The following is an 18,850-nucleotide window of genomic DNA, read 5'->3' on the forward strand; positions in this document are numbered from 1 at the left end:
CCGACAAGCGGTTGTGGAGAAAAACACAATTCTGTGCAGACAAACAAACAGACAAACAGACCCAAATGCAATATCCTTTCCGAATCCTTCGGCGAGGGTAATTATTTGATCACAATGAGCAAAAAATGTTTTCAGTAATGAAATATTGGTAATGAAATGATGGCAGGAAAGCCGGGAGGTACGCATGCTCACTCTCTGTCGCCTGGATTCCAATCCTGACCCAGCTATAAGCTGTCATCCTGGTGTTTCACAAGCAGAGTGATTCATCAATGTGTGTGCAGTTTCTCGGATGGATGATAAACTCGGAGTCACATCTGCCGGAATCCCTCACCCCTCTCCCTGATTCACCCCTCTCCCTCCTTCACCCCTCTGCCTTCCTCACCCCTCTCCCTCTTCTCCCCCTCCCCTCTTTCACCCTCTGCCTCTCACCCATATTCCACACCTTTCTCTCCTTCCCCTCTCCCTCTTTCCTAACCCAACTTCTCCCTCTCTCTGACCCCTCCCCCCCTTTCCTCTTCCTTCTCTTTATCTCTCTCCTACCCCTCCCCCTGCTCACCAACCTTCCCTCTCTGTTGAGGAGACCAGCATGTACGAATCAGATTCGGAGTGAGCCGACCTGTGAGGTGCAAAGGTCGCTGCATGTACAAACATGCATGCATGTAGGCAGACCTTTGCCAGGAAGATAGCATGGGTTTTAAATGCTCCTGCACCACCTCTCAAAGTTTCCGTATGTGTGTGTATGTGCAAGTTGCTGTTGATGCCTATCTCCACATGTGGTGAATGGGTTTCACAGGTGAGAGACCTACCAGGTGTGTGTGTGTGTGTGTTTGCGTGCGTGCGTGCGCGCGCGCGCGCGTGCGTGCGTGCGTGCGTGCGTGCGTGCGTGCGTGCGTGTGTGTGTGATCTAATTTTTAGGAACCGTTTTTGTGAAAAAACGAGATGTGTGTGATTATGGACATTTCTTTTGGTGAGGCTTCTTACACTGATTTGTCATTTTCTTTTCGTTGAAAATCCACTGTGCTGTTTCTTCAATATTCATATGTTTATTATCTATTTATTTGATTCTTGTGTATTGACTGCCTGAACACAACTGAGGTTGTGGATCAGCTGGGGTAGGTAATCTACTGATGTGGATCTGTGACCAGGGTTGTGGATTCACCGTTTGGAGAGGTTCTGGGCTAAAAGGATCGAAACCTTGAGGAAGAACGGTGTCCAGCTAATGATCCACGCAGTCCGAAAAGTGTGTTTGTTTATTTTGGTGTGTGTGTGTGTTTGTATGTATGTATGAGTGTGTTTGTGTGTGTGATAGAATTGGTAGGAACAGTTGTGTGTGGAAAAAACATCTTTTTTTTGGTGGGGGGGGGGGGTGGTGGAGTCTTGGTGGCAGACGGACAGTTGCTCTTTGCGGATTATGCGGTTTAACCGTGTGAGACATAATCCACAGCGATGCTCACCATAACAGTCAGGAGGTGCTTCTGATGTATAAACGACGAATGTGGTCATCATTGTTTGATATTTATCGGTATGCTGTCCTGATGAGGGAAAATAAGCCTGAAATCCAGATCGGCGGCTCTGTAAGATGTTTCACTGATGTTGACCAAATAATCTTTGTCTGTTTGACAGTTACCGGGCCGAGGCCTCTGTGGTGGAGGTGATGCTTTGGTGTCTGACTGTGTCCAATGGGGATCGGGGGAGTGCTCGTCACACTCCACATGTTTCAATGTATGTAGATGTGTATATATATATATATGTATATATATATATATATATATATATATATATATATATATATATATATATATATATATATATATATATATATATATATATATATCACAGTACAGTATAACAAAGGGAGCACATTGAGCCTCGATGTGACATGACACTGACATCATGCACATAAATAATGCCAACAAGTCACCTCCAAACTAGGATGGTGTCCGTGTTGCACTTAAGTCTTTGCAGACTGGGATTTATGTGTTTATGGTTTTGAATAAATGAAAGCAGAGCGTCAATCCAGATTTCGCCCTTGTTATGAGCTCATCCAGATAACACTGCAAATCGTTTACTCATGACCAAATTAAGCTCATTACTAAATACAAATAGAATCCCCTGACTTGATGAGGCTGCAGGGTACACATCAAGTTTCCTCAAAGCATTTGCTGCATGATCTGTGAGCAACAAGTGTTGTCTGCCACACAAACGCATTGTCTCCGCCCTGTTGATCACCAGTTAGGATGGGACTCCATCTGTACTGGTTTCATCACTCGTTGGCGTGTCATCAGCGACAGTGTAGATAGAAACTCATACCACCGAGGCTCCCAAGGCCTTACCTTGTGCGGCTTTTCGTGGTTGCTTTATGCAACTTTATTTGGCTGGACTCACCACATGGGGTCATTCATTAGATGAGAACTGATTGGTTATTCCCTCCTACTCCTGGTGAAAGATGTGATTGGGTCTTGATATATTTATGTATGCATGCATGGATGTATGTTTGCAAACACACACATTGAGAAAAATATTTGTGTTGGACGACTCTGAGTATCTCGTTCTGAAAACTGTATGCATGCCCTCAGGATACTGAAAGATGAAACCTTTGCATATTTTCAGAATTGACCTCTTCTGCATTTATCCGATGTGGTCCATTGATGATCAAACTCTAAACAAGGCCACAAGCGACCAGTTCTGATTGGTGTTCACAGGTTGCTTCCAGCGGGATTGAGAAAAGGGATGTTTGAGGTTTGTGTTTGTTTGAATCACTATTATTTGTTACCTTTTTTTTCTTTGTAAAGTACTTTGAAATTTCATTTGATTGATTGGTTGTAAAACCTGAACCATCAAATACACACATGCTCCCTCAACTCCCCCTGTCCCTTAAACACCACCACCCATATCCCACCTTTTCTCAGCATATATGTGTGAACTGATTGCCATCTCCGTGTGCAATCCAATCATCCTTGAACATTTAGCGGGGGTAGGGAAGGGGGTGAGGGGGGATTTGGGATTGGGAGTTAACGGGTGGGAGCCTACATAGCCTTAATTCATATTTATGTTTCAACTTTCATTTTGGAACTATGTGGACCAGGACAGGTTGAATTACCATCTCCCTGGCTGATCCAGCTCTGTTTCCATGATAATTGTATTGGGACTAGTGGGTTTCTTGAACCCTGGGTCCAAATTCTTCGATACTGATTCTGCCTTCACTTGGATGCTCATTCATTGTCTTTAGCATTTAGCCACAACATCCACTGCTAGACTTGTGTTACTATCAACCAATTTAAAAGATTCGTTGAAGCTTGAAATACAAATAATGACAGATGAAACCTTGTTGGGAGCGAATGTATATTGGACTGAGATTTGATTCTAAATTGAGCCCACTGGTTGCGTCATTACTAATGTCCTGCTGTAAATCTGATGCAGTGCAACTGCAAATTTGGGCAGGAATTGGTAATTTGTTGAGGTTGCCGGAGATAAATTGCCTACTTTTCATGAAAGATCCCATGAGGTCTTTAACATCCACTGTCCACCATCGCTAGCAGATGGGTTCTCCCACTTAACATCCATCCGAAGGACAGCGCACACATATTAATGTCTCGCCCTGCATGTGAAACACGAGAATGCCAGTTTATAGCTGGGTTGAGATTTGAGCCCAGGTGAGACAGCTTAAGAGTGAGTGTGCTTACCTCTCAACAGTCCTGCCAGTCCACTTTTTTGAGTGTGACTCTGACTTGGCTTTATCTTAACGACGTATTTATGACGAAATCTTGATTTTGTTTTTCTTTAACACTCGCAAATACCACTGGTCTCTTCGCTGATCGTAATATTAAGAGGGGAGGGGAGGGAGAGAAAGAAGAGTATGAAAATGAGGAGGGGGGAGAGAGAAAAAGGAGGGGAGAGTGAGGATGGGAAGAGAGAGAAGGGGGAAAGAGATTGGGAAAAAGAGAGATAGAGATATATTGGGGAGCGAGGAACGGAGGGGAGAGCGGTGCCTCACCACACATCACTCTCCATTCCAGTAGGGAGAGGGTGGGAGGATAAGGGGGAGGGGGGGTGCGAGAAAGAGAGAGAAGGGGGAGAGAGAGAGCAAGAGAAGAGAAGCGAAGCGAGGCCAAAAAAAAAGAGAGGTGGGAGCGAGGAGGGAGGAGAGTGTAAGCAAGGGGGGAGGGAGGAGGGATGGGAGAGAAAGGAGGGAGGGCCGGGAGAGAGAGAGGAAGGGGGGTAGAGCGACGCCTCATCACATGTCGCGAGACACTGGGAGTGAGGGGTTTGAGGAGGGGGTGGGAGAAAGAGTGAGGAGAGTGCTGCATTTTATTCGGAGTGGACAGAGAGAGAGAAAGAGAGGGGGGAGGGGTAGAAAAAGAGAGAGAATGGTGAGGAAAGGAGGGAGGGTTAGCAAAAATAATGATATGTTATGCTGAATGACCACACACACACACAAACACACAAATATTATTGTATAATACTAGCAAATACCACCCGTCGTCTCGCTGACAGAGATGTCAGGGGGGAGGGAGAGAGAGGAGGCAGAGGAGGGGGAAGGAGAGGAAAACAGGATGGGAGGGGGAGGAGAGGCAGAGAGGATAGAGGGGAGGGAAGGGAGAGGATGGATGGTTGGAGTGAGGGAGGGGAAGGGAGGGGAGAGGCCAGAGGGAAAGGGGGAAGAGTGAGGAAGGAAGGGAGCGCGAAGGTGGGGAGAGCGACACCTCACCAAACGTTACTCTACACTGCAGGAGGGAGGGATGTGAGGAGGGGGTGAGAGGAAGACAGAGAGAGACAGAGGTTTTGGGAGGAGAGTGCTGCATTTTATTTGGAGGAGTGAGTGAGGAGGGGAGAGAGAGAATAGAGAGGGGAGAGAGATAAAGAGAAAGAGAAGTGAGAAGTGAGAGAAAGGTGAGGGATGGAGGTGGGGAAAGCAAAGACAATGATGTGTTATGCTTGAAGACCGAACACAAGTACAAAAATACTCATGTCAGAACAACTAAAAACTATACACAGGACGACACAACAGAGTTTCTAAAGTAATCCGCTGGCACATCTGCAAAAACTTTGACGTCCCAGTTACAGAGAATTTGTGGGAACATGCACGAAAAGCAATCACTGAAAGCATGGAAGTGCCTTCTGATCACATATGACCTAATGGTCCCATAGAGCATAAACATCGAAATCAAAGCATTGTAACCAGTTATCATACTTAGGTACAAAAAAGAGAAGACATTGCTGATTGAGTTGTTAATACCAGTGATGTTGGACTAAACGATGCAGAAATCAAGAAAATGACCAAACACCAAGACCTCAAGAATGAAATGAGAAGATCCTGAAAGCTGAAGAATGTAAAAGTTGTATCTGTGATTGTTTGAGCTCTGAGAATGATGACAAAGAACCTCACAGAGATATTAAAAACGATTCCTGGGAATATTATTACAAACAAACTGCAGTTGGAAGCTGTCCAGGGCTCAGTAACAATCCTGAAGAGAGCCATCGGCACAAAACTTTGCGAACAGAAAACTTCACAGCTTGGTCCATGAATCCTGACCCCTTACCCTATTGAAGGTGGATACTTTGAGCCTACCCTGGAAGGACTCCATTCCACATTCTAAAACCTGCATATGTAGATACCAGTTTACGACGGAAACACACAGAGGTGGATACTTTGAGACCTGGTAGGTCTGTTTCACCTCCTGAAACCCACTCACAATAACAACTTGGCAACAACAGCAACTTGCGTGCGTGGACACACACACACACACACACACACACACACACACACACACACACACACACACACACACACACACACACACACACACACACACACACACACACACACACACACACACACACACACACACACACACACACACACACACTAGTGGTCGGCTGATTTCGGCAATTTTTCAGGAATCGGCAGGTTGGAGTCAGTGTGATTACTGACTGCAGTAAATACTGTATGCAACTCAAAAACGTTGAGCAGCTTTCACCGAAAACAACATCACATTTAGATAGACGTTTCAAGGAGATATGCATAAATGTTGATCCTTATAAACAGTTGCGTATGACGGGTGGAAATTTTTTTGGCTCGGTAACGAAGAAAACATGTTAATACACCAAACACCTCGGAAATTGGGTGTTATCAAACATATTTTCGTTTGGAATTCATAAAGAGAAACTTATAACCTTTGTAAAGGACACCTGATAACCAAATCCTTCAGAAACGGGCACAAGAACAAAGTAAAACCTCAGGGATAAAACTTCCATGAGATACTGGATGAAACTTTGCCACCACGGGACCCATAACAAGCATGGCATGTCCACACGTCCACAGAGAGTCCACACACCCAAGCATTGCAATGTATCCAGTGATATGTAGTTATGATGATCAGGCATTCAATGAAATGAGAGGAAAGTGAAGAAAAAAAAACTTTATCAAGAAGATATCGTTGTGGCCTATTCCAAGTCAAGGCATGATTGAGCAGGCCAAAAACATGGCAGCTTCAAACCCCAGCGAGGTAACCCAGGATATGCCTTAAGACCCCAGAGAGCAAGGTGGCCGAGGATCACCTGTTAAAGGATATAATGAAATAATGCCATTAATAAAATCATCAAAAGGTGTGTTTTAATCAACCCAAACACCCAATTTTGAGTCATGCACTTCCTTTGAGTTTTCTTGGTAAGCTTGCAAAGTTTCAGGCTGCCAGGTTTCAAGGTTTTGGAGTTATGGAGGACACACACACACACACACACACACACACACACACACACACACACACACACACACACACACACACACACACACACACACACACACACACACACACACACACACACACACACACACACACACACACACACACACACACACACACACACACACACACACACACACACACTTATTCGTATATATTGGTTCACGAAAAATATAAGTGACCACTATATTTGTTATTGTTGTGTGTCTGTCTGTCTGTCTGCCTGTCCCGAGCAAAGCTCCGTGTGTGTTGATCCGATCCTGATGAAATTTTGGTGGGAGGTTTATATCATGATCTAGTTGTGTTTTTTCTGAGAATGGGCATGGTGCGCCCATTATGGGCAGAGCCATGCCCAAAAAACATGTGTTTTTAGGGGGTAGCAAATTTCAATTTGCATCTTCTCCTCGGGGTTTTGTCGAATCTGACGGGTTTCGGTATTTGGTTAGCACAATGGCACCTGCATAGCCCCACGGAGCTCGACTTTTTTTTTTTCATTTTCGTCCCAAGGTCAAGGTCACAAGGTCCCGAAGTTAGAAAATTGCGATTTTGACATAAAAAAATTTCTTCTCCGATGGGTTTGTCGAATCTGGCAGGGGTTTCGGTATTTGGTTAGCCCAATGGCACCTGCATAGCCCCACGGAGCTCGATTTTTCATTTTCGTCCCAAGGTCAAGGTCACGAACTTAGAAAATTGCGATTTTGACATAAAAATCCATCTTCTCCGAGGGGGTTGTCGAATCTGGCAGGGGTTTCGGTATTTGGTTAACCCAATGGCACCTACATAGCCTCACGGAGCTCGATTTTTTTTTTTTCATTTTAGTCCCAAGGTCAAGGTCACAAGGTCATGAATTTAGAAAATTTCGAATTTTGACATAAAAATCAGACGACCGCCCAAACTTTGAGAGCTAGGATGACAATATTTTTTTATGTATAATCTTGAGGTCATTCCCCACCTAAAGTCTTGAAACCATTTTGCTCTATCTCGAACACCTTGCCCGTGGCACCCATTTCAAGTTTGTTTTTACGCTGATTTCATCAAAGTATGGATATATAATCCGAGAAGTGCGAAATGCCATATAGCCTATATGACGTTATATTGTTCCTGAATGTTCCAGAGGAAGTTTTGCACCAAAGGTCATAATCCTTGACCTTTGACCTTTAAAGTTCACAAAGGCCAAATTTTCAAAGTTGTGGGAATCGAACCGGGTTTTCGACCTTCTTCGACGAACTAACTCCATTAAGCTATAGCACGTATCCTGTTTCCTTATTTTAATGTCCACAACATTGTTTTGGGACCTTTGAAGTTTATGCAAAGGTCAAATTTTTCACAGTGTTCAACAAAATCTGGTTTTCGACATTTTGCAGCTAATAACCTGTCACTCCTACCACATCATGTTGGTCATTTTCATAACTAGGTCAAACATTATCACATTGTCTCATCCTTGACTTCTGAAACAATCTACATCGTCAAATACCGCTCGTGAACCATCGTCTTCTTCAGACTTGTAACAGTTTAAATTCAACATAAAATAAATGTTTCAGTAACGTGCATGTCACAATTATTTTTAACTGCGTCGCATTGCGAACGCTGGCTCTAAGAGAGCGCCGCGTTGTTTGTCTTGTTCTTCTTCTGGTGAAGACAAAACCTTTATTTATTTATCTTTTTTAGCAGCGTCTCGCGTAGCGAAAAGAGAGCTCTACTTTCTTCTTCTTCTTCTTCTTCCTTCTTCCTTCTTCTTCTTCCTTCTTCTTCTTCCTTCTTCTTCCTTCTTCTTCTTCCTTCTTCTTCTTCCTTCTTCCTTCTTCTTCCTTCTTCCTTCTTCTTCCTTCTTCCTTCTTCTTCCTTCTTCTTCCTTCTTCCTTCTTCTTCCTTCTTCCTTCTTCTTCCTTCTTCCTTCTTCTTCCTTCTTCCTTCTTCTTCCTTCTTCCTTCTTCTTCCTTCTTCCTCCTCCTCCTTGAGGACTGCTCTTTTATGTACAGGATCCGGATCTCCTTAAATACTAAGCACCTGTACACATCCTCGCATTGAGGGTGCCTTTTGAGAGCGTCTATCATCAACTTTTAAATATATTCGGACATTTGGTTTAAAGTTTCGAAAAGTTCACGTTCCTATTTAAAGATTATTCCATTTAATGTATTGTAATTTCGTAAATACACTATTTTCTCGTCATGAACGAAGATCGTCCATGACGGACGTGATGTAACGGCACGTGACGAAATAGCGGAAGTTGTTGTTTTTTTATTTTTTTTTTAATTATTCTTCCTCTTCTTATTCTTCTTCTGGTGAAGACAAAACCTTTAGGACGCGGCTCTTGGACACATTTGTCCTTGTTTTTTTTTTTAGCCGCGTCGTGTTGCGAACGCTGGCTCTAAGAGAGCTCCGCGTTGTTCTTCTTCTTCTTCTTGTTCTTCTTCTTCTGGTGAAGACAAAACCTTTATGACGTGGCTCTTGGACACATTTGTCCTTGTTTTTTCAGGCCAATCCTCAATTTTTAGTTTTAAAAAAAACGATTTGGGATTCACATAAGAATTGAAAACACCTGCAAAAACGAGAAGGGCACTCGGTAGAGCACATACCTCCGCCAAGTAATGCCTGATCCACGAGAACATATCGGGCCCAACATGTTTTTGAAATACTATGCTAAACAGTTCGATAGCGTTTTTGCCCCTATCTCTCAATGGTGAAGAATCACTTAAAAAATTAAATAATTCTCTTATCCAGATCCAGATTTGGATCTTCACCAAAATCAAATCAATTCGTCCTTGCCACACACCCAACTTGTCCACCAAGTTTCGTCAGAATCCGTACACAACTTTTTGAGATATCGTGCTGTCTATCGTTTTGGCCCTATCTCTCAAGAGTGAAGAATCACTTTAAAAATTGTAGCAGTCGGATTCGGATCCGGATCTTCACCAAAATATCATCAGTTCGTCCTTGTCACACACCGAACCTGTCCACAAAATTTCATCCGGATTCATCCACAACAATTTGAGATATCCTGTACACAAACAGAAAGAAAGCGGTGAAAACATAACCTCCTTCACCTTTGGTGGCGGAGGTAACAAAAACTTTGCGAATGTCTTAACGTTTTCAGATTTCACTCCATATTTCGACATATATTTACTCCACAAGATGCGATCCTCAAAGCCAAAATCATATGTCGATTATATGCTTTAATTTATCCCCGAGAGGTCATCGTGGAAAAGGACATAAAGAAATGCATGATATCACTCCAAGCTCCGAATTTGTGTACTATAGCACTTACAAAAGCGACGTATACTGCGATTCGTAGACATGAAGAGCAGGAATTTGATGATATGACTGAGGAAAGTGAAAATAAAATTTGGTCACGGTCAGCTTTATCATTAAGAAATAATTGCGGCCTGTTCAGAGTGAAGGCATTGTTAAGCAAGCTGAACAGAATGGTGGCTTAACACCCCAGCAAACTGACAGAGGGCTGAGCAAGGCGGCACACCGCCATTTTGGGAAGGCTTATTCTGTGGGTTTTTTGTGATTAACACCCCCTAAATTACATTCAAAAGGTGTGTTTTAATTAACCCAAATACCCAGTTTTCATTCATGCACTCCCACAGAGTTCCATTAGTCTGCATGCAAAGTTTGGGTCCGCTCGGTTTCATGGTTTTGGAATTATGGAGAAGACGCACACACGCACACGCACACACTGACACACTGACATTTATTATTACAGATATAACAGTCAACATAAAATAAACGTGTTTCATTAACGTGCATCTCACAATTGTTTTTCTTTCTTTTTTCAGACTGATCCTAAATTTTTAGTCCAAAGAAACTGATTTGGGAATTCATGTGAGAATTGAAACAACCCAAAAACATAACGTCACTGGCGACTTCGTCACTTGAGGCATCACTAAAAAGGTAAAAAGAAAAACTGCAAACTGATTTATATTGTGAGTTTAATGGCGGCTTCTTGAACGTGTCTATGGAGTTAAGTAAAATGTATTTGGTTTTGAGGCTTTGCTTGATTGTTGATCTGCAGTACTATATCGACATTGAAAACCTGATTTTGAATTCTCAGCTGCAGTCAGATGGGATTAGGCATGTTGCTAATCTGGGCTTTATCTGGCTTAAACACGTGCATAATCTGTGACACATCTGCATAATCGTGAGGCCCGAAAAAATCCTGAAGCATTTACACAGCGACCCCAAGTCAAATTTACACAGCGACCCCAAGTAACCCAAGATTTGGAGCTGTAGTACAACGTCAAAGCCTGTCTTATATTTTGCATGGTCTTTTTATATCTTCAATTTTCTTCAAGCCAGACTTGGTGGCATTGCAATTGTTAGAGCATCAACTCAAGCAAGTCCAGTAAGTCGGCTGTTTGATCCTGATCCTGACCGAATCGTACCAAAGACTTTAAAAATGCTACATGCTGTTGCCCTGCTTTGATGCTCAGCATTTCTGGGGCACGGACGACTCCCGTGAGTCGGCATCCCATCGTGGGCTAGAGGAGGGGTAGTGGGGGAAGACTTTTCCTAATTCCCCCACTGAGTGAAGACAGAATAACGACGTCACAAGATGGCATCGTTAGAACCCAGAGTGCACCGGAAAGTAGTGTCACTTTCTCCACGGTTACTGGCTGTGTTTGTCTGACGTTGAAGTCGAATCCAGTGTTGTCTAGTGTCTGTGTCTGCACTTGTACGCGTGCTCTGTTCGGTGGCTCTTCCACGAGCCTTAGACCCTGCAAAAAAAAAAATGAATAAAAGAACACCATTGATTTGTCTTTACACAATAAATCGTGTCGCATTCTGCTCCGAAGATCTCTCAACCTGTCATGCTTTTTACAGGTTAGCAGGTCTTGAGAAAACAACCAAATGCAGTGAGCAAGAAATCAATCTCACTCTAACTAACAACAGCGTTTTGTAAACCCATCCGTGCTTGGTTCATTAATGCAACAACTGTCTCTACATTTGCTTGTCCATCCAGTTGTCTGTCCACTGCCTCATTCGTTATGGTTAGACTTTCTTCGGATGTAAACTCTTTTTCATGAATGATATATTTTTTTTTTTTTTAGCAAAAGTGATCAATATTATATTTCACCAGTTGATAACTTTTAATTGATCCTGGCCTCATGGTTGGATTGTCATTGTTTCATAAGTGGAGAAGTTTTATTTGTTTTTGGATGACATCGACATTGGAAAATTGTGCTCCACCTTGTTTTCAGGTTTGCATCTCCATCATTTTTATACACGGTCAAGGCTTGTGGAAGCGTTAGAACACTGAACACATCAACATGCAACAGAACAAAGGCAACAGTAAAGAGAGGGGGAAAACAGCAACAGCAGGGTTGAAGGACAAAATAGAGGGAGATTTGGACAAACAATGGGTATGGGGACGAATGATTGGGATGGGAGGATACATAAGGTGGACAAGATGGATGCAGAAGCAAAATCTCAGGAAGGAAAAACTGCAAATTTGAAAGTAGGTGGGTTTAGGGTGGGGGTTGTGGCAAAACGTTATCATGGTTTTGGATGGGGCATGATCTGAGATAGTGGTGAATAGCTGTCTTGAAGACTTGGAGGGGAGAATGAGATTGAGAAAAATATGGAAGTTGGTTCCACAGTTGGGAAAGAAAAAAGGAACAATTGAGTAGAGGTGAGCAGTGATTCTGGATTTTGGGAGTTTCACAAGAAGGGGTTTGATGATAGATGGCATTCACCCTGAAGAAACCTGGGGGGGGGGGGGTGGGAAGACAATGCATGGAAGAAGCAGAGGGTGCAAGACCAGAAAAGAGATGGTAAAAGGCACAGAGACCACTAACCTGTCTGCGATGGTAAAGTGGTAAGCCCATAGACTCAGCTTCATCACGGGCCATTCCAGTAATCTTGAAAAGTACCCCTTCTTCAGTCGTCTCTTGTACCTCCAGTATCCCTCTCTTCTTTCAGTTCTCTGCTTTTATCCTGCTTTTCCAGTGGAAAACTGGGCAATATAGGTAATTTCTGGTCTTTATATGGATGGAACACAGAGGAAGGGGCAAGCCCAGAGAGAAAGTGGTGACACCAGTGGGCTCCCAAAGTAAGAACAAAGCCTGGCACCCCACCCCAGGAGACTGAAAATGTCAAGGCCATTGAAGGTTTCTATAGGTTGTGCAGTGGTACTGTCCCAGGTAACCTGATATAAACCATCCGACCACCGTTAGTTTTCATCTGGAGTTTTCCTTCCAGGTGATATAGCTTTCATCATTGCTATCCAGGCCCACTTCCCCAGAGTAGTCTGGGTTTAAGGCAGCAGAGACTCCTCTTTCACACATCAATCATTTGTTGAAACAGGGTCAGCATGAGAAGTCAGGCAGTCGGAGTATGTGGAAAAGTTACATGCCCAGCCCAGGAATCAAACTTAGGTCATCTGGCAAACAATACCAGTGCTCTCTCATCTGAGCTATCTGGGTGACCCACCAGCTGAGTAACACAATTCTTCCACGTGTAAAAGTGCCACTATCTTTCCCCCACTGCTTCCGGGGCACTCACTGCCAACCACAGGACCAGCTCGGGACTGTTATTTGAATATGTGTATATATATATATATATATATATATATATATATATATATATATATATATATATATATATATATATACATGTGTGTGTATATATATATATATATGTGTGTGTGTATGTATATATATATATATATATATATATATATATATATATATATATATATATATATATATATATATATATATATATATATATATATATGTATGTGTGTATATATAAATATATATATATATGTATGTGTGTATATATAAATATATATATATGTATGTGTGTATATATAAATATATATATATATATATATATATATGTATGTGTATATAGATTTATATATATATATATATATATATATATATATATATATATATATATATATATATATATATATATATATATATATATATATATATATATATTGTTGTGGTTGACCAAATTCGCAAACCACCATTCAGGTCCCTTAGGTGAGATATCTCTGTAAGTATATGTGTAGTTAGGCCCAAACCCGTTGTCCAGAGGGAATAAATGTCATTCATGCGGGCTGAGACTCTTCAGGATAGCCGTTTTTCTTTTACTATCTTTATTTTGGACCAGCCGCCATTATTACCACCACCAACCACGTCTCAACAGCCATCACAATAACAACCACCAACCCCAACGCCGCTTCACAACAACAACCACCAACCACAACGCCGCTTCACCACAACCGCCACGACCTTTACCGTCACAACTCGCCACCATCGCATCACCGTCATTCCCACGCCACTTGTGGGCGCCGATGCTGGACTCGTGCAGGGCGTGCACCGAGCAGCGTGTCACGGACTTTCCGCATCAAAAACATCACGGACTTTCCGCAGAAAACGGATCAAAAACGACTCACGCCCACTTTTGTTCCGTCCAATCGGTGAGCGAGGGGCGAATTGGCCCCGCCTCCAGGGCGTTGGAGGGCGGTCGCTATATGCAAATTCATGGATCAAAAAGCATTCAAGCCCACTTTTCCTCGGGCCAATGGGGAGCCAGTTAGAGAGGTGAAGGGTCGGAGGCAGAGGGTCAAGGGTGGAAGAGCGAAGCCACGGGGCTTATATAAACGGCTGCGTCAGTCAGTCAGTCAGTTCAGTTGGAAGTTGAGAGTTCAAGTGTGCGGAGTTCAAGAGAGTCGTCGGTGGAGCTGGAAAGAAGTGGTACTAGTCAGAGTGAAGAGGACGGAGCTGTGGAGAGGTGACGGCGGTGAAGGCGGACGAGGGGGTGCTCGCGTCGGTGCCGGGAGCTGCACAGGGAGAGGCCAGCAACGCGACCGAGGTGGAGGAGGAGACGCTCGCCGCGGGACCCGAGACAGGGTGATAACCTCCTTCCCCCGAGCATCAGCAACCCCCTCCTGTTTCCCCCCGCGCTGAGATAGTGCGACAAAGGGGGCCCCCTTCCCACCCCCTACCAGACACTGTCCGCGAGGCCCGCGGAGTTGAGGCACCACCACCGCCGCTCCGCGTCTCATCATCAGACGGGTAGGCCCGACACGGTCTCGGCCCCAGGCCCGCCTACCCCCCTCATCCTGGAGGGTGGTTCTCTTTTCTTTTGCTTTGGGAATATGTGTTGTCGGCGCCGTCTGTGAAGTAAAATTGTATAAGTGTTGCCGTGTGCCCGGTAGTCGGTTAGATCTGCATTGTTGCATTTGCTTTTTGTGTAATATTGCATTGTCTTCTTCTTTTACATGTGCTTTTGGTGGAATTGTATATGTGTGCTTCCCGTGTGCCGCGAAATAAATGTGAGTTATGTTGAACTGTTTTCCCGCTTCGCTTCGTCTTTTCTTTCATTGAATCTCCATCTTGCTTCACCTAAAGGGTTGGTCGTGGGCTAAAATGCCCGATAATTAATCGAACCGTCGAGGCCGACGAATAACACCGCTCGGTTATCCCGATAGTACGGAACGGGTCGCTTAAAGTGGCCCGTGTCCGAAGTCGACCTGCGGCGAGGTGCGATCGCCCGGTCTACCCTCCGTGTGGGTACTTAGGTAGGTCGAATTTGGCGAGCAACCCTATCCCACGCGGGGGCCGATTGGCATGATCGTGGTGAGACCGAAAGGTCCACCCGTGACTGGTTCCCGGCGTTAGTCCGAGAGGGTCACGACTGGATTGTCCGTCCGGTGGGCGACGTGCCGCGATTCGAGTTACGTGGCCGTTCGCACGCCGGCGGGCGCGAATCCGCAACACTGGTGTCAGGAGTGGGATATAAATTCATCGCCCTCCTCGCGGCACTGGTATTGGAGAACGGGAAAACGGGCTCTCCTGTCTCCGGCTAAATTCACGGGAATCGGTCCAGGGGTGAGAGAAGCGACCCCCGATTCCCTCCAAATTACGAGCGAGCTAAATTAACCCTTTAAGAGAAGCAAGATGGCGTCTCAAGGCGAGCGGGAGCCAGGGGTATTAGAAATGGATGTAGAATGTGTAGAATCCATGGCTCAGGATGAAATCCCCGTGCAGGAAATGTTAATTGTACAGGAAAACGAACTCGCCCAACTGAACCCAGAGCCCGAAATAGGTGCGGCAGCGGCCGCGGTGTATGACACCTCCCCTCCCCCTCTCCACCAAAACCCCCCAACCCCTGCCGAAACGGCTCACCCAAGCGCACCCGACATGGCCCAGCTATTCACCATGCTGGCAAAAATGTATGCGGAAATGACAGCGAACATGATCAAGCAAATGAACGAAAAGATGTATACAAACACGAATGAAATGAAAAACGAAATGAAAGGCATGAACGAAAAGATGGATACAAACACGAATGAAATGAAAAACAAAATGAAAGGAATGAACAAGCAAATGAAGGAAGAAACTAAAAAGCTCCGGGGTGAGACGCAGAACATGGGCCGATGCCTGCAGGCGGGCATGAAGGCCGTTAGCAGGGAGCTTAAAATGGTGACTCCACGTGTCGGAACGAACGAGCTGGAAGGGGGTGCAACGGCTGTCGGGCCCGCGGTGGAGGCGGGTAAGGAAAAAGTAATTCGGGAGACAAGAGACGAGGTGAAAGTAATTGCGAGGGAGAGAAAAGAACAATTAATACGGAAAGCAAGGACGAGGTACGCGGAGATCGTGAAAGAGCAAGGAGTGAAAAACAGGGAAGGACGGGAGCGACTTAAAGAGAAAGCAAGATTGACCTACATAAAGATAAGGGAAAGACGCCAGAAAGAAGCGGAGACTAATAGACAGGAGGGGACAACAGAAACTTATAAATGTATAGAGACACGGGAGACAGAAAAAATAGAGGAGAGACTGCATGAATTGGACAAGGTCAGAGACGAACACACACACACAGAGGTAGTGGAGGACGATGAGGTTGAGCTGGCGGACCGTGTAGGGACCCAGTGCGAGCAGCTGGATGGCCTCCTCCAGGAACGAGGGGAGGGAGTATGCCCCCTTGAGGCGAGTCACGACCAGGTGAGTTCGGTCGTGCTTTGCGAGGTTGAGGGGACGGGTGCTGTGGACAGGTGCACGGAGAGCTTGGGGGGTATAGAGGCCCCGGAGACCCTTGTGGGGACACGAATCCCCAGTGTGGTTGTCCCTGTGTGTGTGGTGCAAGGCGTGAGTGCGTCCCCGTGTGTGGAAGCGACCCCGTGTGTGAGTGGTGTGGTGGCGATGGTGCCAGAGTACGTGCTTCCCAGCACGCCGTGTGTGGGTGAGGCACCGTGTGTGAGTGAGGCCGTGTGTGTGGATGAAACGGCCAGTGTGGATGAGGCACCGCGGGTGAGTGCCCCCGCGTGTGTGGGTGAGGCACCGTGTATGAGTGAGGCACGGTGTGTGGATGAGGAACCGCGAGTGAATGGAGCACCACGTGTGAGTGGTATGGTTTATGCAAGGGAGACCGTGTGTGTGAGAGAGCAGTATGTGAGGGAGATGTCGGTGGGCATGTGTGAACATGCAGCCGCGTCTCCCGGTGTGAATGTAATGGAATGGAGTGTGAGCGTCGTAACACGCAGGTGTGCGTGGGTCGAATGGCGACGACGGCGACATGTGAGGAAAGAAAGCCGAGTAGCGGCTGTAGTTGTTTCGGGGACCGTGCCGGGTTCACCCAGCCGCGAGCACGAGGTCCGTGCTGTGCAACGCACGAGGCCCCCACGTGCTCGCTTGCGAGAGTGAAGTCCCGGTCCGGAAACGCACGCGGTGGATTTGCCGATCCCGCGGACGGACAAAGTTTAGGCAGGATTATGGATTTGGACCGGACGGGTTCTCCACGCGATCGTGTGTGTGAAGCTCCAACGGGCAAAGCACATGTGTTCGCGTGGGGAACCCCTCGAGACGTGGGGCTTGTGTTTTTTTTTTTATGCGCACGGTGACGCCATGGCTGCACGTGGGGTTGGAATCCGGCAGGAGGGGTATCCCTGCCGGATGGTACCGTCCAAGGAGGGACGAGGTACACGTGCAGCTGCATGACGTCACGGGCATGTGCAAAGTGCGCGAGTTGCCGCGCTGGTGCTGCGCATAAAAAAAAATAAAGCAAGCCTCACTTTCGGGTGCACAGGATTCCTGGGCAAGGGGTGGAAGACCCCCTTGACCCGGGCACAGGATGGAAACTAGTTAGGGGGAACGGTTAGCTTAGCTAGACCGGCTCCATGGGGCAGGGGTAAGTCCTCATGGAGTCCGTGGAATGGATTAGTTAGAGGGATTGTAGCCAGATTTAGGATGGGAAATTATTTTTTTTTATTTTGAGGACATGGACAGACTGGTGAATGTGTAGAGGGGACGTAGTTTAGCTACGTAGTGTTAAATGGAACGTGCTATAGTATAAGGGACGACGTGGGAGCACGAGTTAGTTAGGGGATGTAGTAAGGAGGATGGCAGAGTTCAGCAGTGTGTGTGTTGAAGAGTTGGTGAGTTGTGAGGTGAGTACTTTGTCGAGTGAGTGAGGCCAGCGGGTCTGTGTATGGAGCGAATGGGGACTGCATGGTGCGATGAGTGATTGGGGGGAGGAGTGACTCCCGCCCAAGGGACCCCCGGGGTCAGTGTAGACTGAGTTAGGGGGTTAGTCAAATTTACAAAATGGAGGTCGTTTTGTTGTTGGTGGGAGTGTAGGCTCGAAACCCGTTTGGAGGGGTGCAGTAGCCCTGTTGACGGGCTGGGAGCTTGGCTGCGAAAGGTGAGTATCGCTGAGTGGGTACCCCGGGCACCAGGCTAGTCGGCCGTGGTAGGCCAAGGGCCCATGGGGGGCTGGGATAGAGTAGTGGGCACGGGTGCGCCTGCTTGGTGCGGGGGCCCGGGGGGTCATTAGCCGCGTGGGCAGTGTTGTGGGCACGGGTGACCCTCGGAAAGGGGCCCGGGAAGCCAGCCTGCCACGTGTGCGTTTCAGGGGAGGTGCCATGGGGGGCACTCCCCGGTGTTAGGGAGCTGGTAGGCTCGGAGGCAGTGTAGTGCCCGGGGGTGCCATAGCGGGAGATTCGGCAGAGGGTCGTGCCTGCCAAAGGGGGCCACGTGTCCCAGCCATGAGACCGTGTGAGGGCACGGAGAGAAAATTGGGGGGGGCGAGGCCCGAAATAGTAAGGACACCAACACAGGCGACGGGAATCTGGGTTGTTAGAACCAATA

The 18,850-nt window shown here is 46.1% G+C and overlaps 1 long non-coding RNA gene across 1 annotated transcript in view; it reads left to right on the top strand.

The window, feature by feature from the left end:
- Nucleotides 1–18,850, top strand: part of LOC147028630 (uncharacterized) — a 71,524-nt gene that overhangs the window by 17,792 nt on the left and 34,882 nt on the right. The window contains exons 2-3 of the long non-coding RNA XR_015057635.1: nt 2,611–2,739; nt 10,526–10,640. This is a non-coding gene — a long non-coding RNA (uncharacterized LOC147028630). The remainder of the gene's footprint in view (nt 1–2,610; nt 2,740–10,525; nt 10,641–18,850) is intronic.

Source organism: Eptatretus burgeri, chromosome 4 (assembly GCF_056783735.1).
Source record: "Eptatretus burgeri isolate ZD-2024b chromosome 4, Ebu_testis_v1, whole genome shotgun sequence".
Classification (NCBI taxonomy): domain Eukaryota; kingdom Metazoa; phylum Chordata; class Myxini; order Myxiniformes; family Myxinidae; genus Eptatretus; species Eptatretus burgeri.